At 34.5% G+C, this 24,816-nt stretch overlaps 1 protein-coding gene and 1 pseudogene across 2 annotated transcripts in view; one reads left to right on the top strand and one right to left on the bottom strand.

Annotated features, from left to right (window-relative positions):
- The window catches only part of EDIL3 (EGF like repeats and discoidin domains 3), a 437,362-nt gene that overhangs the window by 360,447 nt on the left and 52,099 nt on the right, over positions 1-24,816 (bottom strand). The window lies entirely within an intron of this gene.
- On the top strand, positions 12,857-12,956 carry LOC116472145 (small nucleolar RNA U3; annotated as a pseudogene).

Below are 24,816 nucleotides of genomic sequence, written 5' to 3'. Positions count from 1 at the left end.
GTGAAATGCATATTCTAACAAATAGCACAGAAATTCATCCTTAAGAAATATTTGTTAAGAATGACTGTAAATAATAACTCAATTATATAAGTGCTTCCACTTATAATTGCCTCAAAACTACACTCTTAGGTAAACTGTATCTTCATACATAAACAAGGAAATAGACAAGGTTATGTAACATGATTAGAATCATAGAATTCTTAGATTGCAATATTTATATACCATCATGAAGTGGTAGATGCTAAACTAGACCTAGAATTTAGGTATGCTGACTCCAAGCCAATTATACATGCACACACATACACACACACACACACACGTCTCATAAAATATTTAAGAAATTGTATAGAATTGGCTGGGCATGGTGGCTCACACCTGTAATCCCAGCACTTTGGGTGGCCGAGGCGGGTGGATCACCTGAGGTCGAGTGTATGAGACCAGCCTGACCAACATGGAGAAACCCCGTCTCTACTAAAAATACAAAATTAGCTGGTGTGGTGGCTGATGCCTGTAATCCCAGCTACTCGGGAGGCTGAGGTGGGAGAATCGCTTGAACCCTGGAGGCAGAGGTTGTGGTGAGCCCATATCATGCCATTGCACTCCAGCCTGGGCAACAAGAGCGAAATTTTGTCTCAAAAAAAAAAAAAAAAAAGAAAAAGAAAAAAGAAAGAAAGAAAAAAAAAAGAAAGGAAGGAAGGAAGGTATAGAATCATATGGAATCAGAAGTTACAAAAAAAAAAAAGTCAAATGCAAACTCCTGAAGCAAAATGAATTCAACAGCATGTACTATAAAAGATAGTTATTATGACAGGACAAATTTTAGACTTGTCAATCTCAAAATAATCCTGTTAAATCAAGTCGTATGTAATAGAGTTTATTCTCATTCTTTTAAGCCTTAGTATTTGCTTGCTATCATGGGCGAAATACAGAAATGGGATGGTCAGCTCCTTCTTGCTAAAGTATGTCAGCCTCCATCTTATTATATAAATCACAATAATCTTTATTTTGTCAAAATCCTGTCATACTTTTAGTAAAGAATGAAACTATGGCTGCACAGTATCATGCTGCTGGCCACTGTTACTCATGACTTTGGAAAGCAATCATTAATCAAATAAATTTAAAAAACAACGAGATTCAAGCACTTATGTTTGTGATGAGTTTTGCTTCTCCTTTTAAGGAATATCTCAGTAATTCCTTAGAACTGACTGGTCCAAAGTAAATAGAAAAGAGGAAGATGAAAAAGAAATAGGAATTCTAAGTATTTCTTCACCTAGGTTCAGATGTTTATATTTTTGTGTGATTTTTTTTTTCCTGACTAGAACTTACAGAGTTTTCATCTTATTATCAAAGTCCTGTGAGACACAGGAACTTAGAATCTATCTTGTGCTGACTTTAAATTGTTACAGAGGCCAACATTAAGATAATGTTAAAAACTGATAAAAATATTTTTCTTTATAAAGAGTATTGACTATATATGTATATAGAAAGTATATCTTATACATATCTGTCTCAAAAATCAGTCATTTAATGCAATTATAAACCTTACTGGTAATGCCTTGAGAAAATTAGTATTATTATGGAGCTTTCAATTTATTCTTTTATCAGCTCCATTTTAATGTTTTATTGCTTTTTTCTGCAGCTTACATTAGCACATTCATAACTAGATATGCTTTTTTAAATTCAGAATCTCAATTATTTTATTTTATTATTATTATTACTATTATTTTGAGACAGAGTTTCGCTCTGTCGCCCAGGCTGGAGTGCAGTGGCACAATCTCGGCTCACTGCAAGCTCTGCCTCCCGGGTTCACGCCATTCTCCTGCCTCAGCCTCCCAAGTAGCTGGGACTACAGGCGCCTGCCACCATGCCCAGCTAATTATTTGTATTTTTAGTACAGACGGGGTTTCACTGTGTTAGCGAGGATGGTCTCGATCTCCTGACCTCGTGATCCGCCCGCCTCAGCCTCCCAAAGTGCTGGGATTACAGGCGTGAGCCACTGCGTCCAGCCCCAATTATTTTATTTTAAATGGAACCCTTACAGCCTTACAAGGTTTGGCATGGGTTTATTCTCTTCATTTCTCAAAAATGTCCATGAAATGTTATTTCCCGAAGTACTTCCTGTATTATCTATCTCTATTAAATGTTTTCTTTCCAGATAGTATCATCGACTTACTTGCTGGTGATTTTGGGCCCATGGAAACAACAGTAAAAACTAAAGTATTCAATCAAAGTAGAATGTGGAAAATCCTCAAAATTTATAGAGAAGACTGAGATCATCTAGCAGAAATACTCAGTAAAAATATTTCATTCATTGCTTCGTATGTGATTTGCATTGTCTTCATGATGCTTACAATTTAGTTCAGAAGTTCCTAATTGAGTCAAAATCAGAGAGATAGGTAGCTTCTGTTCTAAAGAGAATCATTCCACCTTACTTGGAATCTCATTCCTTGCTGTATCTACAACATATCTTTGAGCCATTGGTTCTATCCTTTGTGTAATATCAGAGTGGATCTGTACACTTGTCCTTTGTCCAAGTTGTCATTTTCCGTTTTGTTTCAGTTATCTACTCTCTGCTTTCTTTCTCAGCTGTTTGGCCAGAATGCCCTCCACTCCGACTTCTTTTTACTATGTGTGATAGCTAAGAAATAGCTGTAGTATATTTGGAGTATTCTTTCTGTCACTTATGTTCTGGCTTCACAGTCATGACATCTCACTTGCCTGTAAAACACTAACAGAACTAGAGAACCGAGAGCTACCACCATACCTGCAAAGCTGACAGCACTACTCATCCTCCCCTTGCTTTCCTAACCTGCATTCTAGCCATGAATAAACATGATAACAGCTTTTGAAGTACACTACTGTAGACTTTTTTGTTTTTTCCATTTTCCAACTTGTTAATCTTCCAACATGCTGAATTACATTCGTGGATTAGTCATTTACATGGATTAGTCATTCTGATTTCATGCGTACTAGTCTGCACTCCCCAATGAATTTAGAGATTAAAAGCAATGTGGGCATATAGAAAACAGTGATTAAATTATTATATTTTACATTTGTGTTGAATAATTTTTAATTTCAAAAGTTAAGTTAAAAATTATAGTGAATTTTCTAACAGTACAGAACAGTATATACAACATTTTGAATTCCCTTTTATTCTTCCAGCTCTTTAATTCCACTTCCCAGAGGCACCAACTTGAACAGCATGTGTGTGTGTGTGTGTGTGTGTGCGTGCGCACGCGTGTGTGTGCACGGATCATGCCATATATACTGTTTTACAGCTAACTTTTCCATTCTACAATATATTGTGAAAATCTTTCCATATCAATCCATATAAATTTATAATATTATTTTTAATGATTACAGAGTAATATACTCATTGGTGTGCACAAGCCACAATTTATTTAAACAATTCGTGACTTTAAATGGTTTTTGAGAAAGCTACTTACTATAATAGTAAATATATGAAGATACACAGAAGTAGATGGTATAGTAAATAATATAGCTCATCCTATATCCTATCTTCACCATTGAGTAACAGGGGTGTTTTCTAGGTGAAACCTGAACTAGTAACAAAATATCTGGTTTTAACATAATGTAACATGTCTGATTAAATTTTTTGGTATATGTGAATAGACTGACAAGAATGTCAAGCTTAGGGTTTTCAACTCAAAGTCACCTAGGGTGCACTAAAATTGTGTGAGTTGGAGTATGGAGCTTTCTCAATGTGTTACAGAACATCTGGGGCATTTCTGTCATTTAGCTGACATGCATGATGGACCACAAAATGGTGAATGTCAGCTTGCATTTTGTAGTTTTGAACAGGCAGCCTCTATTCCACTTATCTTGCATTAATGAAGTTGACACAAGAATTCCAGAGAAAAAAGTTCTAGTTCTATGCATCCTGAATGAGTGTTTGAAGGTCAATTTTAGAACATATTGTTACAAAGATCAATTAAGTATATGAGGTAAAATTATGTTTTGAATGTCATATAAAGGATCTGATGAATGATACATATTGATACATATTGTCTTGGGAGAAGCCTAATAAAAATCCATTAATTGGTTTTACATATTTATGACTAAACCTTTGAAAAAGTTACTTAAAGGTGAACAAATCCAAGCAGACAAATACAACAATTGGATGCAAGCCAGGATATCTTGAGTAAGATGAAAACTTTCACTTTTTAAAATATAAAATGAAAGTCCTCACTTTATATGTGATGGCACACTTTAGAAATATACAAAAAGCAAGGATCTCCCTCAATAAAAATAAGTAAGTAGAATCTTCATCAATATAATCCCAGAGACAGGAAGATAGTTATTTTAATGTAATTTATGTAGCTAAAAGTAAATGTGAGGCTCTTGAGAGGGCAAACCACTGCATTAGATAGTGATTTGGAACATTTTTTGCAAACTAACAGAATAAAACCAACTTCGGTATAAGAAGGTAAATAAAATCTAGTAACCAAAGATAAAAATAAATCTAGAATTAACAAATCCAGGGCTTAAGCAGTAATTAAATAATCCAGATTTCACCCTTTTATGATAGAACAGGTACATTTAAATGCTATTAACACTTTTTTTAATTCCATTGATTTCTCCATGGATACATATGTGAACAAATATATTAACCATCTCCTTCCTCTCTGATGGTAAAACTGTTTCTTTGGACCACTGTGCTACTAGTTTCTGGGCCTACCATGTGTATCATTTGTTCCACAAAATTTAGTTCTTACCAGGTTTTGTGTAATCACTCCCAAAGTCTCATGTTAGTTCTATTGCCATTGGTCCCAGGAGCCTTTTTAGATATAGGCTGTAATCCACTAGCTAAATGAAGCAAGGTTTCTCTAAAGCTCTCAGCAGAGTTTGATTTGGTGCTATGTTGCACAATTCCAAGCTGTGAGTTCTCCTGCTTATCAGTTAAAAATTAACTTTAAGATACAAGCCAGGTGTGGTGGCTCACGCCTGTAATCCCGGCATTTTGGGAGGCCGAGACGCGCAGATCACAAGATCAGGAGACGGAAACCATCCTGGTCAACATGGTGAAACTCCATCTCTATTAAAAATATAAAAAATTAGCCAGGCATGGTGGCACGTGCCTGTAATCCCAGCTACTCGGGAGGCTGAGGCAGGAGAATCGCTTGAACCCAGGAGGCAGAGGCTGCAGTGATCCCAAATCATGCCATTGCACTCCAGCCTGGGCGACAGAGCAAGACTTGGTCTTAAAAATAAATAAATAAGTAAATACATATATATATATATAAAATACACTGTGTGCGTATTGTCCTTACTTTAATGTCATGTCCCCCCATATTCTCTGATCTACAAATGAACAAATTCCTCTTCAGTCTTAACGAGAAAAAAAAAAAAAAGTCTCTCCTTTAGGGATGAGGGCTCTATTCTGCTTAGCTTTCTAATTTTTTATGTAAAAGCATCAACACATACTCAAGAAATTATCCTAGGAATAGTCATGAATGAGGCCTTCTAGCTATATTTTTTTCACTGTTAGTGGAGAAGTATTAGAATCAACTGTCAGGTAAGGAGGTCATTGGCTTAAGCTAAGCACTGGCTTGAAATAGAGGAGACCAATCACAACTGCAACCAGCCTGAAAATGCATTTGGTATGTATTCCTTTAAAGTCATAACATTTGGTTAATTTTAGAAAAAGGAACAAATTGAGATTTAATGTTCATAATATATTTTTAAAAGTAGGACACACTTTATTAATAATACCATACTGGTAAATATTATTGTTATAAACAATGATGATTTTTTTCTCACCTTCTGTGAACTAAATAGAATTTTCCTTGGGATCTGGGATTATGGCAAGTGGATGAATTCTATTCTACAGGCAAATTAACTACCACTATTTCTTGACCAATACTGTTCAGATGGTATCAGTAAGTTTTAGAGCTTACCAGGTTTGTACTAAATCATGAGTCAAGTTTCAAACACAAATCAATTTCTAGTGAAAGCAATTCTGTCCCAGTGCCTCTGTTTTATTATTTTGTGATATGAAGATCGATAGCCAAAACTTTTAGAGTTGTAAAGCATGCCCCCTGAATAAGTCATTTCCTAAGACGATTTAATCTGCAGCTGTATCTTACGGAAAGTCACACTTTCCAAACTGAGCTGGTGATTATGCTTGTGCACCGGCTTTAAACCCCACCTTCACTACTCACCAGCTATGTGACCTTAAACAAGCCATTTTGCCTCACTGGGCCTTATATAAAGTGATTCATGTACACAATACTTGATACACAGTGAGTACTCAATAAAACTTAACTATTATTCATATATTATTCCAGTATAATCAACTGACTACCAAGTGTCCATTTCTTATGTACAAGGTGCTAGAGACACAAAAGACATAAATGATACTCTCACAAAAGATATATGATCTAGTTAGGAAGGTACAATTGAAGAATGAACAAAAATGCAAGTGCACATCTGAAAATAATAGATAATTCATTCCAGATTGAGTGATAGGAGAGAAGTAGGGTTAGTCAAAGAAGATTTCATGGAATAAGTGAATCCAATCTGCATCTTAAGTTAAATGAAGACTGTAGGCTAATGAAAATTGGGGAAGAATGTTCTAGGCAAAGACAAATAAAAAAGTCACAGTGAAGAAAATTAACAACATGGGATGAGGAAGTGTGGTGCTGAGGTAATGTAAATAAGAGAAAATAAAGATGCTCCACAAAAATAGAAGAAAATAAAGAGGCCCAACAGAAACAGAGAGGTCATTTGCAGGAATGTTATATAAGCTGCAGTAATTAGGAAAAATAAACTAGACGACTGCTACAAAAATAAACAATAAACATCAGTAGAGTTTCTGGGAAAAGAAAAATAACTTGTTAAAAATTACATTTGAAACATTGCGCCAGCAACTCTAGGCTGCACACATTGGGTCAAGGAAATGCCAGAAGCACAGAGGTGGCAGGTGAAGTTCTTCGAGAAAATGAACTCTCTCTGAGGGAGTTATTAGAGGAAATAAAAGCAGAGAGCAAGGCCAAACTTGATGAAAGTCCACAATTAGCTGCAGTCTGTACAAGAGAGATACAAAAAATACAGGAGGAGAAATGAGAAGAAGGAGCCTAAGAAAGTACAAAAGAAAGTTTGGTCTCTAATGCACAGAGCAGTGAAAAATTTCAGAAGAATATGAATTAGAAGGAGGGGGAGGCAAATTTGGGTTTGAAAATAGTTATTAGGGTAAAAACTGAAATCAGAAGGGTAGCTTGATGCCAGATCATGCAGAACTAGATCAATGTAGGATTCCTGCATTGTCCTTTTACTCAATAAAAAATCTGAAGCAATCACGATTGGATCTATATTTTAGAGATATAATTCTGCCCAACAGTATAAAGAAAATAATGAGGACAAAGCAAGTTGAAGGCAGGGAGATATTTAAGGGATCACCTACAAAACTCAGTGTGAGAGAAGTGGACATACGAAAGAAGAGAAGAGGAATTTAAGAAAAATCTGAGATGTAGAATCAATATGATCTAGTGGCTAACAGGTCTTCTTAATTGCTGGCCTTTATTACAAATAAATTATCCAGTTTGGGCATAAAGTGGAAAGACTACAAAGCATTTGTTTTGAAAATGCTGAGTGTGAATGGCCTGGAGGATATGCAAATAGGCAGGTACTAACTGGTATCTAGAATCTGGAAGACAGAAGCAGTGACTGTAGGAAAGACTGTAAACCTTAAGGTGACATGTGCATATAAATATTCCTAATGTGTCTAGTTACCCAAATATTTTCCTAGTCTGCTGTACAGCAGTTTAAAATAGTGATCATCTTAATTGTAATTGGCTTTTATATGATGGGTACATGCTGTCTATTGTATTTCAAGTTAATTCAATTTCATTTGGAAGAATTGTTATTTCCTTGGCCATGTACAAAATTAAATTTAGTACTCTTTCAGGTAGTAATTTTTAGAAATATTAAAATAAAACAGACAGTAAATTATTAACTTATGATTCAATTTTATAAAACAAAAATCTATCTGAACAAGATGAGTCATAATGTTATGTGTAAAACTAAAACATTTTAAAATAATATCATTTGTATAAAAAGATCAATTGATCTGATACATATTTGATTGTAATTTTTAAAATTTAAACTGGTTTCTTTTTACAGCAGTATATTTTTCAAACAAAGATTCCTTAGGAGATTTAATACAACCTTATGATCATGCAAGTGGCAAAAATTTCATCACCAATCACTCAGTTACTTCATTTTGGACCCACGACAATTAGTTAATTAGATTTTTACAGGATATATTAAAAGATACTGTCAAATTTCTTTTCAAAGTTTATATAAAGATACAGAACTTCATACAGTATAATGTACTTAGGTTTCCTCTCATGAGCTGTGAGTCTGGTGCTACATATTGAGGACACAATTTTTAACTTTAAAGCTCAAGCTCCTATGGCATAATTATGTTGAAGATTAGTATCTCATGACAGAATTTCCCCATTTATCCTCTCTTCTCCACAGAAATAAAACTTTTCTTTTTTTAATTAATTGTTGGGGGTTTTGTTTGTTTCTCAAGCCAACAATGCTATCTTTCTTTGGTAGTGATAAATGTTTTTCCTCTTTCTCTTAAACCTACAGTTTCACTCCATGTTATCACTGCTTCCCCTCAATTCCAGAGATGCCTTACAAATACCAAATAGAAAACCTCAGTTAAGAGAGAAGAATTTTCATGAAAAATTAATAACAATTCTGACAAAGCTACCACACATTTGAAAATGATACTCTAAAGTCATTCTCTTGACAAGGAAAATAACTGAACCTTGAAATCTACACATTCTTCTAGAAAATACTTTTTAGCTCAAAGTAACATTTAATAAATAGTTACTGTTACATAAAATGCTAATGATGACAATGAGGTCAGATTAGAAATATTCAGATTAATGAAAGTAATTTATCCAAAGTGTGAGAGAAAATAAAAATATTTTTACACATGGGGGGAGGTTACCTTAGGGCAATGTTAAGTTTCGAGCCCTGCTGTCATTATGTTAAAACCATGTATTCTAAGAAGAGTATGTTCCTTTTCTTTTTTGTTAAGACTGCAATTTTTAAGTCATTTAAATAATTCACAGAAAAAAATAGTAATCTTAAAAATTAATTCTAGTACGCCCTAGATGACAGGCAAGTGTTGAAAAAATAAATTTCTCATCTAAGCACTGTGAGTGACATGACCATCTGGAGCGCTAATTCTAAATCTTCTGAGATCACAATTAATTTTTCTTTATCCTTATACAAATATTTGCTGTGTCCTAAGGTCTTGCTCACCCAGAGCCTCTGTCCTTGTAGATCATTTTTTAAAATAGATATACACACACCCCAACCTCACTTTGGTTGAGTCATAACTCAACCAAAAAAGTGCACAAGTGCACAAGTGTAAAGTGCACAAGTCACGTATATGGAGCTCCATGTGTACATATCTATGTACCCCTAGAGCCTCCTAGATTAAAACATAAGTCATTTCTCACACTCCACAAAGCTCTCCTGTGCTCTTACCCAGTCAAAAATCAACCTTGAAGGTAACCACTTTCCTAGCTACCATCATCACAGGTCACTTTTGCCTGCTCCTGGATTTCACATGAATTGAATGTATTCTATCATGTCTTGTTTTTTTTTTCCATCCAACATTATGTCCATGAGATTCATCAATATCTTTGGATGAAGTAGTTTTTCTTCATTTCTGTATTTTCTTGATGAATATGCCAATTTATTTACTCTTCTTGTGGCTTATGGTCATTTGGTTGTTCCAGTTTTTTAATATAAATAATGCCACTATAGACATTTTTTATAAGCAATTTATTTTTAATTGCTTAGTTTTAGGTTACATGTATGTTAGTTAGTGTGTTAATTTATATTAGCTTCAGAAGATAGTAACACACAGCTTCCCAACTGGTGGTACCAATGTACCCTCCCACTATTCAATGTATTTTCTATTTAGCATTTAAACACTCTCGGTAGAATGGATCCTTTTTGTAATTAAATTACAATTTTTGTCAGCTGCACATAAAATAATCCATCAAAGTGCTCTTCTTTTAAGTTAGGGTGCCTCTTTCCTCAACAAATAAATGACTTAAATATAAACAGCAATTTTAGCATATAAGATGAAGAGTGGGAAATCCACAATTCAACATAATTATCAAATGTAATATTGGAATATATTGAATAAATATATTGTAAAATGTAATTTTAGGAAATCTCAGAAAAGTGTTTTGAGTGGCATTCTGGTCCTGCCATAAAATTATGTAAGTTACTAATAGAAATGGCTTGGATTTTGTGACAGGGCCCACAATATTGAAAATACATACACATATTTAAATGCATAGTTAAAATTAAATAAGGGCAGATTCAAACTTCTTGTCACTATATAAAATAAAGAAAATACCAAATAAAGATCTTCGTGCTGCTGATCAGGTTAAAAGACAGAACATGCCAATTTAAATTCAAAGGGACCACTGCAGCTCCACATTACATTAAGGGGAAAAATAACCTAAGTCATCTTGCTATTATAGATGCAGAAAATTTTATACATAAGTAAATGTTTCTTTAAGTTTATATAAAGACTATTGTTTTAACAAAAGCTTGATACAGCAAGTAAAGAGACTATGGCTTTGCTCTAGATGAGAATCTGGGTCACAGAACATAAAACTCAGCCTGCTTCTAAAGTAAAGGAAAAGAGCAAATGTGCAATAATGTAGAACATGGATAGAATCCTGTAGCTACCATGTACTAGTGGTATTGAGCTAGCTAGTCATTAAGTCTTCCTGATATTCCACTTATTTTCCTCTACAAAGGAATATAATATCTACCTAGAAGAGTATTGTGAGCATTAAGTAAGGTGGTAATTCCAAACAGCCAGTAGACTACCTGGTAGATTTCAGTGGGCTTCAATTACACATCAGCCACCTGGAAAGCTTTTAAAAAACCCAATGCCCAGGCCACATCTCCGACCTATTAAATCAGAATCTCTGTGGTAGGACCCCAGGCACCAGTACTTCTTAAAGCTCCCAGGTAATTCTGAATTTGCAGTCAAATTGTATATACTTAGAAGAGATCCACATACTAAAGGTATAAATAGAGAAGATAGGGCAGATACCATTTAGTGGGGTGCGGTAGTGGAGAAAGAAATGCAAAACCGGCCAGGTGTTGTGGCTCACACCTGTAATCCCAGCAGTTTAAGAGGCCGAGATGGGCGGATCACCTGATATCAGCAGTTTGAGACCAGCCTGGACAACATGACGAAACCCCATCTCTACTAAAAATATAAAAATTAGCCAGGTGTGGTGGCACCCGCCTGTAATCCCAGCTACATGGGAGGTTGAGGCAGGAGAATTGCTTGAACCAGGGAGGCGGGGGTTGCAGTGAGCCAAGGTTGTGCCATTGAAATCCAGCCTGGGTGACAACAGTGAGACTCTATCTCAAAAAAAGAAAAAAAGAAAGAAAAAGAAACACAAAAACACAGAAGGAATCAGGAGGCAATCCATACTAGGACTTGGCTCAGATCATGGAGAAGGGGGTAGGAACAGCATGCAGTAACTCCAATGACAAATCTCTCCCATCATGACTTTGACTCACTCTGCTAGGTCTTTACAGTGTCAGAAACATCTGCCTTTATCTTCATGCCCAATTTGCTTTATTCCTTTTCCTTTCTAATTTAGCATTTGACTTTCATAAAATGAATGCATGCAAAGGAAAGTCTATTTTAGGCTATGGAGAATCTTTTATTAATATAGATGTACAGAAATATAAGTTAAAAGGTTTCCTAGATTTCATACATTTCACCATGCTAAAATTATTAGGCCAATTTACCTTTGCAGGAAAGAACATCAATCTTCCTTCCAAAACACTTTGAAGATAAATTGTCATAATTTAATCCTTTCCATTATAGCTCCCCTGTTCTATTATGTGAAATGTTTAAAATATAATTTTTCTAAACTGTCCCAAATAGAACATTATAGCCTATAAATTCTTACAAAGTCTTCAAGACAACAAACATTAAATTCCATGTCTAAGTTAATAAATATGTATGCTTATTCAATTTTTTAATGAATAAATCCCAGGAATCAAAGAAGTCTTGAGAAAATTATTATGCTAACCCTATTAAGTAGCCCCAAAACTATTTAAAATATAAATATTTTGTGAATTTTATTATTTTTATGGTAGTTGTAGGAATAGGGTAATAGGAAGCATAATGTGTGCTTCTAAGTGTTCACAATACATGAATGCTTTTCTTTTGCAATTTTTAATTTTATTATCCTTCTAGTTTAACAAAAGTTACAGTGATGACTACAAGAATAAAAGACAAACTGATCTATTTCCAGTGAATTTTATGAACTAAGGCATGTAATACCCATGATCCAATTGAAAATACTCATTATGTTTCTCAATGATTGAGATAATTGCCTGGACTCAACTCTGGACTTTGCTGCTTAGCTTATGTATAAATGATTTGAAATGTCATCTATAAGCTACCTCAAAGCTCCTGTAATTATGAAAGTTTTATAATCATATCAGTTTACAGCTAGAGCAATCCAGAGAAATCATGTAGCTCATTCAACTCTTAATTCCTAGATGAAAAAACAGATTTAGATAACCTAAATTTTCAATAATAACCAATTAGAGGTAGAGGAGATTAGCACCCAGGTCTCAGGCTTACAAATCCAGTGTTGTTTCTTATATTATAGCATGATACCTTCAGTCATGCTAAAATTTTTTTAAAAAAGATGTAACACCTCATTGATTTTAGTGTATCAGTGAAATTGAACAGATACATTGCTAATTAAAGGAATTTAATGTAATTAATTTTTTTAAAAAAGTTGCCTGCAAGACTATACTTTCAGGGATTATTTCTACAGTTCATTACTAGGAAGTTTCCCTGAATGTGTAGGGAACCACAAACACTCTTCAGGATATTATCCAGAAGAATTTCCCCAACCTAGCAAGGCAGGCCAATATTCAAATTGAGGAAATACAGAGAACACCACAAAGATATTCCTCTAGAAGAGCAACCCCAACACACATAATCGTCAGATTCACCAAGGTTGAAATGAAGGAAAAAATGTTAAGGGCAGCCAGAGAGAAAGGTCAAGTTACTCACAAAGGGAAGCCCATCAGACTAACAGCGGATCTCTACAGAAACTCTACATGCTAGAAGAGAGTGGGGGCCAATATTCAACATTCTTAAAGAAAAGAATTTTCAACCCAAAATTTCATATACAGCCAAACTAAGCTTTATAAGTGAAGGAGAAATAAAAGGCTTTAGACAAGGAAATGATGACAGATTTTTGTCACCACCAGGCCTGCCCTACAAGAGCTCCTGAAGGAAGCACTAAACATGAAAAGGTACAACCAGTACCGTCCACTACAAAAACATGCCAAATTTTAACAACCATCGACACTACGAAGAAACTGCATCAACTAATGGGCAAAATAGCCAGCTAGCATCATAATGACAGGATCAAATTCACACATAACAATATTAACCTTAAATGTAAATGGACTAAAAGCCCCAGTTAAAAGATACAGACAGGCAAACTGGATAAAGAGTCAAGACCCATCAGTGTGCTGTATTGAGGAGACTCATCTCACATGCAAAGACACACATAGGCTCAAAATTAAGGGATGGAGGAAGATCTACAAAGCAAATGAAAAGCAAATAAAGCAGGGGTTGCAATCCTAGTCTGATAAAACAGACCTTAAACCAATAAAGATCAAGAGAGACAAAGAAGGCCATTACATAATGGTAAAGGGATCAATGCAACAAGAAAAGCTAACTATCCTAAATATATATGCACCCCATACAGGATCACCCAGATTCATAAAGCAAGTTCTTAGAGAACTACAAAGAGACTTAGACTCCCACACAATAATAGTGGGAGACTTTAAGACCCCACTGTCAATGTTAGACAGATCAACGAGACAGAAAATTAACAAGGATATCCAGGGCTTGAACTCAGCTCTGGACCAAGCAGACTTACTAGACATCTACAGAACTCTCTACCCTAAATCAACAGAATATACATTCTTCTCAGCACCACATCACACTTATTCTAAAATTGACCACATAATTGGAAGTAAAACACTCCTCACCAAATAGAAAAGAGCATAAATCACAACAAACTGTGTCTCAGAGCACAGTGCAATCAAACTAGAACTCAGGATTAAGAAACTCACTCAAAACCACACAACTACATGGAAACTGAACAACTTGCTCCTGAATGACTATTGGGTAAATAATGAAATGAAGGCAGAAATAAAGATGTTCTTTGAAACCAATGAGAACAAAGACAAAACATACCAGAATCTCTGGGACACCTTTAAAGCAGTGTGTAGAGAGAAATTTATAGCACTAAATGCCCACAAGAGAAAGCAGGAAAGATCTAAAATCGACACCCTAAAATCACAATTAAAAGAACTAGAGAAGCAAGAGCAAACAAATTCGAAAGCTAGCAGAAGACAAGGAATAACTAAGATCAGAGCAGAACTGAAGGAGATAGAGACACAAAATCCCTTCAACAAATCAATGAATCCAGGAGCTGGTTTTTTGAAAAGATCAACAAAATAGACTGCTAACAAGACTAATAAAGAAGAAAAGAGAGAAGAATCAAATGGATGAAATAAAAAATGATAAAGGGGATATTACCACTGATCCCACAGAAATACAAACTACCATCAGAGAATACTATAAACACCTGTAAGCAAATAAACTAGAAAATCTAGAAGAAATGGATAAATTCCTCGACACATACACCCTCCCAAGACTAAACCAGTAAGAAGTCAAATCTCTGAATAGACCAATAACAGGTTCTAAAATTGAGGCAATAATTAATAGCCTACCAACCAAAAAAAGTCCAGGACCAGATGGATTCACAGCCGAATTCTACCTGAGGTATAAAGAGAAGCTGGTACCATTCCTTCTGAAACTATTCCAATCAATAGAAAAAGAGGGAATCCTCCCTAACTCATTTTATGAGGCCAGCATCATCCTGATACCAAAGGCTGGAAAAGACACAACACCAACAAAAATTTTAGGCCAATATCCCTGATGAACATCAATGCGAAAATCTTCAACAAAAATACTGGCAAACTGAATCCAGCAGCACATCAAAAAGTTTATCCACCGTGATCAAGTCAGCTTCATCCCTGGGATGCAAGGCTGGTTCAACATATGCAAATCAATAAACGTAATCCATCACATAAACAGAACCAATGACAAAAATCACATGATTATCCAATAGATGCAGAAAAGGCCTTTGAAAAAATTCAACAGCCCATTCATGCTAAAAACTCTCAATACTAGGTATTGATAGAAAGTATCTCAAAATAAAAAGAGCTATTTATGACAAACCGAAAGCCAATATCATACTGAATGGGCAAAAACTGGAAGCATTCCCTTTGAAAACTGGCACAAGACAAGGATGCCCTCTCTCACCACTCCTATTCAACATAGTTTTGGAAGTTCTGCTCAGGGTAATCAGGCAAGAGAAAGAAATAAAGAGTATTCAATTAGGGAAAGAATAAGTCAAATTGTCTCTGTTTGCAGATGACATGATGGTATATTTAGAAAACCCCATTGTCTCAGCCCAAAATCTCCTTAAGCTAATAAGCAACCTCAGCAAAGTCTCAGGATGAAAAATCAATATGCAAAAGCCACAAACATTCCTATACAGCAATAACAGACAGGAAGCCAAACCATGACTGAAGTACCATTCACAATTGCTACTAGGAGAATAAAATACCAAGGAATACAACTTACAAGGTATGTGAAGGACCTCTTCAAGGAGACTACAAATGACTGCTCAAAGAAATAAAAGAAGACACAAACAAATGGAAGAATATCCCATGCTCATGGATAGGAAGAATCAATATGAAAATGGCCATACTGCCCGAATTAATTTATAGTTTCAATGCTATCCCCATCAAGCTACCACAATTTTCCTCACAGAATTGGAAAAAACTACTTTGAATTTCATATGGAACCAAAAAAGAGCCTGCATAGCCAAGACAATCCAAAGCAAAAAGAGCAAAGCTGGAGGCATCATGCTACCTGACTTCAAACTATACCACAAGGCTACAGAAACCAAAACAGCAAGGTACTGGTACCAAAACAGATATATAGACCAATGGAACAGAACAAAGGCCTCAGAAAAAACACCACACATCTACAACCATCTGATCTTTGACAAACCTGACAAAAACAAGAAATGGGGAAAAGATTCCCTATTTAATAACTGGTGCTGGGAAAACTGGTTAGCCATATGCAGAAAGCTGAAACTGGACCCCTTCCTTATACTGTATACAAAAATTAACTCAAGATGGATTAAAGATTTAAATGTAAGACCTAAAACCATAAAAACCCTATAAGAAAACCTAGGCAATACCATTCAGGACATAGGCATGGGCAAAGACTTCATGACTAAAACACCAAAAGCAACGGCAACAAATGCCAAAATAGACAAATGGGATCTAATTAAACTAAAGAGCTTCTGCACAGGAAAAGAAACTATCAGCAGAGTGAACAGACAACCTACAGATTGGGAGAAAATTTTTGTGATCTATCCATCTGACAAACGCTAATATCCAGAATCTACAAAGAGCTTAAACAAATTTACAGGAAGAAAACAAACAACCCCATCAAAAAATGAGCAAATGATATGAACAGACACTTCTCAAAAGAAGACATTTATGCAGCCAACAGACATATGAAGAAATGCTCATCATCACTGGTCATTAGAGAAATGCAAATCAAAACCACAATGAGATACTATCTCACACCAGTTAGAATGGCGATCATTAAAAAGTCAGGAAACAACAGATGGTGGAGAGGATGTGAAGAAATAGGAATGCTTTTACACTGTTGGTGGGAGTGTAAATTAGTTCAACCATTATGGAAGACATTAGTTTAACCATTTTAGATTCCTAAAGGATTTAGAACTAGAAATACCATTTGACCCAGCAATCCCATCACTTAGTATATACCCAAAGGATTATAAATCATTCATCATTCTACTATAAAGACACATTGCACACATATGTTTACTGCAGCACTGTTCACAATAGCAAAGTCTTGGAACCAACTCAAATGTCCATCAATGATAGACTGGATAAAGAAAATGAGGTACATATATGCCACGGAATACTATGCAGCCATAAAAAAGGGTGAGTTCATGTCCCTTGCAGGGACATGGATGAAACTGGAAACCATCATTCTCAGCAAAGTAACACAAGAAGAGAAAACCAAACACTGCATGTTTTCACTCATAAATAGGAGTTGAACAATGAAAACACATGGACACAGGGAGGGGAACATCACACACCAGGGCCTGTCAGGGGGGTGGGTGCCTGAGGGAGGGAAAGCATTAGGAGAAATACCTAATGTAAATGACGAGTAGATGGATGCAGCAAACCAACATGGCACATGTATAGCTATGTAACGAACCTGCACATTGTGCACATGTACACCAGAACTTAAAGTATAATAATAAAAAAAAGAATACTGCAAACCCCTCCCCTCAAGTTGCCGGCAAGTCATTTTCTTGTAGGTTGAATCTCTTTTAAGTTCAATAAAGTATACTGATTGAGAGAAGTATTCTAAAGATGCTTTAGAAAAATACGTTGCTATTTACAATGTATTACTTAAATATATTTGATCCAGCAGCATTGGCATCACTAAAAGATTGTTAGAAAAGCTGAAAGTCAGGCTGCACCTTAAATCCAATTAAACAGTATCTACAGTTTAACGGCTTCCCAGGAGCCCTGGGAAGCTGTATATTCACTCAAGTTTGAGAAGTATGGCAGCCAGCTCCAGCCCATCCAAGGAAAGGACATTAAAAACAACCTGGTCAGCAGGCCTCATTGATCAAACATGTCAGTTTGAGACCTGCATACTTAATGAAGAGCTCATAGCTAATCTGACGCTAAGTTAGAATTCAGGCATTCTAACTCTATACTATACCATGTTAAAGCATTATGTGATACTTACCGCCTCAGAGCAAATCCGTTCCTCCATACACGTAGTAGAAGGGAAAGCAATCTACACCTCAGACTGCTACAACTGTTCTGGTTCCAAGCCATCTTATACTAAATATAGGACTAAAACAAACAAACAAAGGGCCTAGCTTTCTGCCACACAGGGATGCTAAAAGGAAGAAAAGTTAAGGCAGTTTATATATGCAATTGCAACATTTCTTGTGAGTGTAAGGTTTGCTGAAGATTTTGGTAGAAGAATCTTTATCAATTTAAGAAAGAATTCCCTTTGATTTTACTTTGTGCTGAGAATTTTGGTTATAAATAATTACTTACTGCTATTAAATGATTTTCTGCAACTATTTTAGATATGTTTTTTCTTTTTAACATGTTAATATTCTGATCTGATTTTCAAAGTTTGAGCTACATTGTATTCATAAAATAAAATCATGGTGATATTTTCCTACATGTTTACCTTTTTATTTGTTCACTATTCCTTTGTGCAGAATTTCCTAACATTATTATTTTTTTTCTTCTGGAAATAAATAATTTAGGAGTTCCTCTGGTGTATATCTGTTGGTGTTGAATTATCTCAGCTTCTGTCATTTTGAAAATATCTTTCATTTGCCTTTATTTGTGAGGGGCAATTTTCCTGGATATAATTCCAGGATACAAGTACTCTAAGCTCTTGAAAAACACAAGTTAGTGTCTTCCATCTTCAATTGTTGCCATTAAAACGTTAGATGTAGAGCAGGATTCTGGGGAGACAGTGGAGTAGGAAGCATGAAGAAACTGTCTCTGTACTTAAACAACAAATGCACTCTCAGAATCTGTTTGATGGAACTATTTTGGAACTATTGAGTCTATGAAAGGCCTGCAAATTCTGGTAATGCATCAATGGTAAATTTCAGCTCTTAGCACAATAGCAGCTCCTCATTCTCAACCCTCATCCTTCTGATGGAAAAATGTGCAAGGATTAGAAGAGCAGCCTGCACACAGCTTGTGGAAAGCAGGGTACCCTCAAAGCACCCTGTTCTCCAAATATTAGGAATCTGTGCTCCTGTCAGTGATTGCTGCTTCTGATCACAGAGGTGCAGAAAAATGATGGGCAGCCATTTTGTTGCACTTCTCTCCATTGTTGCCAATAAATTGCCCTTGAGCCAAAGTGACTTTCAGAATATTTAAAGGACCACAACATCATCCATCCATTCCTCATTTCTCATTTTTCTATTTTTCCCATTTTAGCAGCAAGACATAGAAGGACAGGACATTGAAAAGCAATTTCATACATGAAGAAAATTAGAAAGTGACCATGTATGCTGAGGAAAAGGCACAGATTCAGAAAAGACCTGAGAAGACCTTAAGTTTACACTTTGAAGTAATTCTCATTATAAAGACAGCATGAAAATTAAATAATAATGATATATAATAATAGTAATAATAATAATAATAAGCAAAACACCCTGAAAAGGGGAGAAATGTGATTTCCAAATTTACTACATAATTAGATTCAAATGTCCAGTTTCAACACTTCACAAAATATTCAAAGAAGCAGAAAAGTATGACCCACTCAAAAAAAAAAAAGAAAAAAGCAACAGTAATTGACCCTGAAAAAGATCTAATGGCAGATATACTAGACAAAGACTAAGACAACTGCCTCAAAGATCCTAAATGGCATCTTTAAGATATGGAGTCAAGAAAATAATTTATTTAAAAAATGGAAATATCAACAAGGAGATGGGAAATCTAAAAAGAACCAAAAATACATCCTAGAAATGAAAAATACAATAACAGAAATGAAAAATTCATTAGAAGTATCCAATGGCAGAGTTAAGTAGGCAGATAAAAGAATCAGCAAAGTTGAGGAAAAGACAATGGAAATAAGTCAGTCTGAATAAAATTTTTAAAAAATTTAAGAAAGGTGAACAGAACCTATGAAAGAGAGTCAAGCATATTAACTTACACATTGTGGAAATCTTAGAAGTATAAGAGACCTAGATGAAGGGAGAAATAACTAGACTTCCGGAAACCACAGATCTTTTTACTTCCTCCATATTTTGCCTTCTATAGGATGTCATATGGTTGGAATCCTATAGTATGTTGCCTTTCCAGATGGGCTCCTTTCACTTAGCGATATGCATTTAAGGTTTTTCCACGTCTTTTCAAGGCTTGATAGTGCATTTCTTTTTTTAAAAATTTATCTCTTATTTTAGATTTGGGGGTACATGTGTAGGTTTGTTACAAGGATATATTGTGTGATGCTGAGGTTTGGGGTAAAATTGAACCCATCACTTGGGCACTGAGCACGGTACCCATTGGTAGGTTTTCAACTCTTCCCCTCACCAAGTACCTTTACTGAGGTATAATTTACATACAATAAAATGTACCTATTTTAAGTGTACACTTTGATGAGTTTTGACAAGTGTATGCATCTATGTAATCAATCCCATAATCAAGATATAAAACAGTTCTGTCACCCCAAAAACTTTCCTCGTGTTCCTCTGCAGTCAGTTCTAGGCCCCAGGAAACCACTTGTTTGCTTGTTATTAATATCACTATAGATTTTTTTCATATTTTAAATTGTGTTAAAACATATATAACATAAATTTGTCATACCATAGTTTTGAGTGTTTTAGAATTTCATATAAGTGGTATAATAAATTATGTACTGTAAAAAAAAAAGAGAATGGCTGAATATTCCCAAAATTTGATAAGACATGAATGTAAACAACCAAAAGGTTGATGAACTTCAATTACAATGAATTCAAAGAGAACAATTTCAAAACACATTATAATAAAACTTTGAAAAGAAAAAGGCAAATAGAAAATTTTTAAGGCAGCAAAAAGCATTTCATCACGTACAAAGCATTCTCAATAAGATTGTCAGCAGATTTCTCATCAGAAACTATACAGACCAGAAGGCAGTGGGCGATATATTCAAAATGCTACAAAAAAAAAAATGTCAATCAAGAATCCTGTATCCAGCAACACTGTCTTCAAAACTAAAAGAAAAATTGACACATACCCAGATCAACAAAACCTGAGGGACCTCATTGGGACTAGACCTATAAAATCTATTATCTTAGTAACGATTTGTAACTTTAATATTTGTTCCCACATAATTTAAGATATTAATACACTTTTTAAAATTATTATTGTAAAAGCTAGTATTATTGTAACTGTGGTTTGTAACTCAGCAGTTTATTTTATACATAATTTAATAGAGTAATGCATTTAAAGAATTATTAGTGTATGTTTTGGGGCACGCAATATATAAAAATGTAATTTTGTGACATAAACAACTAAAGTGGTGATGACTACACTGTAAATAAGCAGCTTTTGTTGATCAAAGTTAAGCTAGTATAACAAATTAGAGTACTATAAGTTTAGCACATTAAAATGCAGCCCCCATAGTAACCAAAGAGAGTAGCTGTAGAATATACACATAAGGAAATGAGAAAGGAATTAAATGTTTCAATATAAAAAATCAGCTATACAAAGAAGAAAATATTAATGCAGGACATATGGGACAAAAGGTATAAGGTATAAGGTATAAAGGAAACAAACAGAAAAATGCCAGAAATACATCCCTCTTTATCAGTTACCACTTTAAATGCAAATGGATTAAATCCTCTACTCAAAAAGCAGGGATTTGAAGAATGGGTTTTAACAAAATGTTCCAACTAAATGAGATCTTAGAAGATACTCACTTTAGTCCAAAGACACAAACAGATCGTAAGAAAAAGCGTGAAATAAGATAGTCCATGTACATTGTAACCAAAAGAGAGCAGAGGTGGATATACAAATATCAGATAAAATATACTTTAACTAAAAAAGGGCATAAGAGCCAAAAGTACATTAGATATTAATGTTTTCATAAAGGAAGAAAGTATAATAATTATAAACATTTGCAAACCAAATAACAGACCATCAAAATATATAAAGCAAAAAACGACAGATTTGAAGGGAAAAATAGACAGTTCTACAATAATAGAGACTTCAGTACCCCATACTGAATAATAGATAGCACAACTAGACAGAATATTAGTAAAAAATCAGAGGACTTAATCAACAGAATACACCAAAAAGATCTAACAGACATATACAGAACATTCTACCCAACAGCAACAGCATGTACATTCTCCTTACATCCACATGGGACATTTTCAGGATAGACCATATGCTAAGATAAAAATCAAGTCTCAATAGATTAACAAAGACAGAGATAATACAACCTGTGTTCTCCAGCCACAATGGAATGAAGTTAAAAATAAATAACAAGAAGGAAAACTGACATTCTCAAAAAAGTCGTAAAAATTAAACAACATACTTTTAAACAACCAATGGATAAAATAAGCAACCACAATGGAAATTTAAAAATACTTAGATATGAATAAAAATGAAAACACACATCAAAATTTGGGGAACACAGTAAGTATAGTGCTAAAGAGCAAATGTATACTTTCAAATGCTTATATTAGAAATAAGATCTCCAATCACCAACCTGACTTTACAACTTAAGGAACAAGAAAATGAAGATCAAACTAAACCCAAAGCTAGAAGAAAGCAGGAAACAGTAAAGATTATAGCAGAAATAAGCAAAATAGAGAATAGAAAAACACTACAGAAAACTAATAAAAAGTTGATTCCATGAAAAAAATCAAGAAGTTTAATGAATTTTTAACTAGACAAACTAAGAAAAAAAAGAAAAATCAAATTATTAAAATTAGAAATCAGAGTGGGGACATTACTACAAATTCTATAGAAATAATAAAGCTTATGAGACTATAGTTAAGAATTCTACATTGACAAATTACATATCTTAGATAAAATGAATGAATTTTTGAAACACAAGCACTGTTATCATTAAATTACAAAGAATTAAGAAATCTGAATATACCTATAATTAGTAAGAAGATTTAATAAGTAGTCAAAATTCTCCTGATTAAAAAAAAAATCCCTGATGTCTTCACTGGTGACTTCCACCAAACGTTTAATGACAAACTAATACAAATATTTTTCATAATTTTCCAAAAAATTGAAGAGGAATGAACAACTCTTAGTAGAAAAGCTTCATAACATTGGGTTTGGCAGTGATTTCTTGGATATGACATGAAAGGCACAGACATCAAAAGAAAAAATAGACAAAATGAACTACATGAATTTTTTTAATTGTACATCAAAAGATTCTATCAGCAGAGAACTTTATCCACAGAATTGGAGTCGATATTTATAAATCATATATCTAAAAGGAATTGATATCCAGAATGTATAGTGAATTCTTAAATCTCAATAACAACAGCAGCAAAAACCTAATAATCTGATTTTTAAAATGAGCAAATGATCTGAGTAGACATTTCTTCAAAGAAGATATACAAATGGCCAATAAATACATGAAACAATGCTCAACAATGCTACTCCATGGGAAAATGTGAATAAAAACTTCAATGAGATATCACCTCACAACGATTAGGATGATTATAATAAAAAAACAGAAAATAAAATACATGTTGGTGAGGATGTGGAGTATCTGCAACCCTTGTGTACTGTTGGTGGGAATATAAAACAGTATTGCCACTGTGGAAAATAGTATTGCGGCTCCTCAAAAAATTTAAAGTAGATTTATCATATGATCTGTTAATTCCACTTTTGAGAATGTACCCAAAATACTGAAGGCAGTGTCTCAAAGACATATGTGTACATTCATGTTCATAGCAGCATTATTCACAATGGCTAAAACTGGGAAGCATCACAACAGTCCATTACTGGATGAATGAATATCAAAATGTGGTATATAAATACAATGGAATATTATTCAGCCTTAAAAAGGAGGGAAATTCTAATGTATGCTAAAATGTGGATAAACTTTGAGAACATCTTGCTAAGTGAAATAAGCTAGTCATAAAAAATAGGTTACTGTATGATTCCACTTAGATGATGCTATGGTTTGAATGTGTCCCACAAAGTTCATGTGAGATATTAATTGCATTAATCTCCAATGCAGCAGTTTTCAGAAGTGGGACCTTTAAGTGGCTGATTAGGTTACCAGGTCACCAGGGCTCTGCCTGCATGAAATTCTTAATGTCATTATCATGGAAGTGAGTTAGTTATTGCAGGCGTGAGCTTGTTATAAAACCAGTTTGGCCCTCTCTCGATCTCTCTTCCCCTTCCATCTTCCACCATGGGATGATCCATCAAGAGGGTCCTCACAAGATGAAGGCCTCTCAACCTTGGGCTTCCCAGCTTCCAAAACTGTAAGAAATACATTTTTTTCTTTATAAATTACCTATGCTGTGGTATTTTGCTATAGCAATATAAAATGGCCTAAGACATGAGGTACTTAAGAGTAGTCAAAAATGATAGAGAGAGAAAGTAGAATTACAGTTACAAGGAGCTGACAGGGGAAGGGAAAATTACTGTTTAATAAAGATAGAGTTCCCATCATACAAGAAGAAAATAATTCTATAGATGGATTGTGGTCATGGTTGTACAAACAGTATGAAATTATTTAATACCACTGAACCCTACATGTAAAAATGGTTAGGATGGTAAATTTTATGTTATGTATATTTTACCACAATAAAAAGTTTTGAAAACAAAATTTGGATGTAAATCTGATCTTTATTCCATTGTTGATTATCTGTATTTTCTCTCTGGCTGTCTGTGAGATCTCTTTGTGTCTAGCATTCTGTATTTTCACTGTGCTATATCCAAATGTAGATTCTTATTTTTCTTGCTTTTGTTTCCAATGTATCCCAAATCTTTCATCATTTCTAGACACTATTTCAGCTACTTTTATCTTGAATATTGTTTTTTCTT

The sequence above is a fragment of the Hylobates moloch genome, unplaced genomic scaffold (assembly GCF_009828535.3).
Source record: "Hylobates moloch isolate HMO894 unplaced genomic scaffold, HMol_V3 SCAFFOLD_6, whole genome shotgun sequence".
Classification (NCBI taxonomy): domain Eukaryota; kingdom Metazoa; phylum Chordata; class Mammalia; order Primates; family Hylobatidae; genus Hylobates; species Hylobates moloch.
Note: the sequence above shows the minus strand (reverse complement) of the source record. Positions and strands in the feature narration are given on the sequence as shown.